Genomic DNA, 2,481 nt, shown 5'->3' on the forward strand with positions numbered 1-2,481 from the left:
GATGTTGCACTGAAACTTCTCCTTTTTGTCTTGAGCAACGTCTTTAACATCTTTTAACAGATCATTATATTCTTTCTGAGTTTTAATGATCTTGGATGTTCCTAAGTGAGCAAATGGTCCAGACACAATGGCTTCCCAAATAAGATACCCATTATCTTCAGATCCGATGACATAGTCTTCAAAATGATGAGCCCAAACTTCGTAATCCTGGGTGTATAGAATAGGAATCTTCGTCGTTGATCCAATACTGTTTGAGATGTTGATAGGATTAGATTGAGAATCGTCCATGCTTGATCGTTTAACCTGTTTGAAAGATCAGACTTGTAATATGTAATATTAGGGCAAACGAATAAATAAAGAGATAAGGGGTAAATTACACAAATGGTCCATGTGGTTTTGGGAAGTCTGCACGGTTGGTCCCTAGAAAGAATTTTTAACACGGACCATCCCTGATGTTTGTGTTTGTTGCGATTTTGGTCCCCAACCAACATGAAAAGACCAATATACCCTTATGCGTTATTTTAACTTATTGCTTATTATTAACTAAAGGGTTATAAGATTTTTTTTATACGTGTGGGTCCCACTCGTTCTTTTCTTCCTTCGCTTCAGAACTTCATCATCGGCACCCCCTCCTTCCCCAACCACCGTCCCCTATCGTACACCTCTGCCCCTTTGTGTTTCCGATGATTACATACACAACACAAGGCTTTGAAACAAAACTGGATTTCAAGCTTTATTCTCAAACCTGCAAATCAGATATCGCTTTGGGAGATCGGATCTTCAAACCTGTAAATCCCACATCCTCTCTGTCCAATAGATTCCAACACCATCTCCATCTCCGACACCACTTCCACTCATCATCGCCACCACAACCTGTCGTCACTGCAACCTCCACCAATGCACCCTATGTCACCTGAACATCGTCTATCGTCACTGAAACTTTCAAAAACAACATAAAATATTATCGAAAAACTCTGCCACCTGAAGATCCTGTAGTTTAGTCAAATAAATCAAAATCCAAACAATTTAGGGAAACTTGGAGATTGAAGGAGTGTGAACATATCATGATTCACGTGCATCTTGATCTTTATAATGTCCCTCTGATGTCTGAGAAATCGAATCGAACGAGTGGTGAGAATCAATTTTCAGAAAATCCACCAACCATCGATAATTTTGCCTTCGTCTTGCCCTCTGCTTTCATTATGTTTCAGATGGGTTTAGTTCTCAACTGGGTTGAGTTTCAGATCGGGTTATCAAATTGAACGATTGAGCGTGAACGGACAATTGGAGAGGGTGTGAGGAGGAGAAAGATCGGGTCACCGGAATCTGGAACGGGAAAGAGACGAAGATGGTGAGAGGCGGTGATGGAGGAAGGTGAAGCATGAAGAACTGGGAGAAGGAACGAAGCTATAGGGTTTTTATTCTTTATTATTTTATTTTATATTTATATTACATTTCGTTTATCTATAAATAATGAGTAAATAAAAAATATTAAAACGGTTAAAAAAAATAGAAGGACATAATAGTCATTTTAGAACGGAAAAGGACCAATCATGCAATAAAAATATAAAATAGTGATGATCCGAGTTAAAAAAAGTTGTTAGGGATCAAACACGCAGATTATCCTAAATCACATGGACCATTCGTGTAATTTACCCAAGAGATAAGTCAATTATGGAGTGACGGCTCAATAAATATCAGTTAATGCAGAATAACCCTAATCGCTTCTTTCACAGAAGAGATGTGTATGAATTACACAGCATCCTGATCTGATACCAATTGATGAGTTCAAAAACTCTTTGATCGATTAGATCTTTGTAACAGGTAAATAAATAAAACAAAAACAGTAATGTAAAAAACACAAGTATGGATCTGAATGTGTCGAATGATTTGATTAACTCAATCCTCAGCAAAGCTCAATGAAGAACTTCCGCTGTAGAGGATTCTAGGGTTACAAAAGATAAGAACTTGTACGCTATCAAATCTCTATCAATCTTTTTTTAAGAATGCATGCAAACATCTTTATATAATAAACCCTATACGAAACTCACAGATGGACAGGCCCATACCGGAGACAAAACTTGGACTAGCTAACGAGCCCAAAGACGCAACACTAAACTGGACCTAACAATTTTATAGGTTTCAACCAACGTGAAACCAACAATTCTCATAATATTTATAATTCACATGATTAATACTATACAATATTTTGCAAATGACGACTCTTAAGTTGTGAAGTTGATCATGTTATTTATTGCAATAAAAATTTATAACTTAGTAAATTGAAGTATATTTTATAATTAATACAAAAATATATTAATATATTTTCCATTCATTGTTACACAACCTTATGTATTAAAAGTGAAATTTGATAATTTTATATAGTTGTTACAAAATTTCATAAACTTAGTCTTTCCACAATTTATGACAATGTACTTTCATTTTATACACGAATAATATTTTTGGGTCATTTTTATATCT

General features: G+C 35.6%; 1 long non-coding RNA gene across 1 annotated transcript; it reads right to left on the reverse strand.

Moving 5' to 3' along the window:
* Positions 1-516: 516 nt before the first annotated feature.
* On the reverse strand, positions 517-1,840 carry LOC122194971 (uncharacterized). Its single transcript, XR_006184850.2, has 2 exons — positions 982-1,840; positions 517-913 (listed from the first exon to the last, which is right to left on the reverse strand). It is a non-coding gene; the product is annotated as an uncharacterized LOC122194971 (long non-coding RNA).
* Positions 1,841-2,481: the final 641 nt, after the last annotated feature.

This window comes from Lactuca sativa, chromosome 7 (assembly GCF_002870075.4).
Source record: "Lactuca sativa cultivar Salinas chromosome 7, Lsat_Salinas_v11, whole genome shotgun sequence".
NCBI lineage: Eukaryota > Viridiplantae > Streptophyta > Magnoliopsida > Asterales > Asteraceae > Lactuca > Lactuca sativa.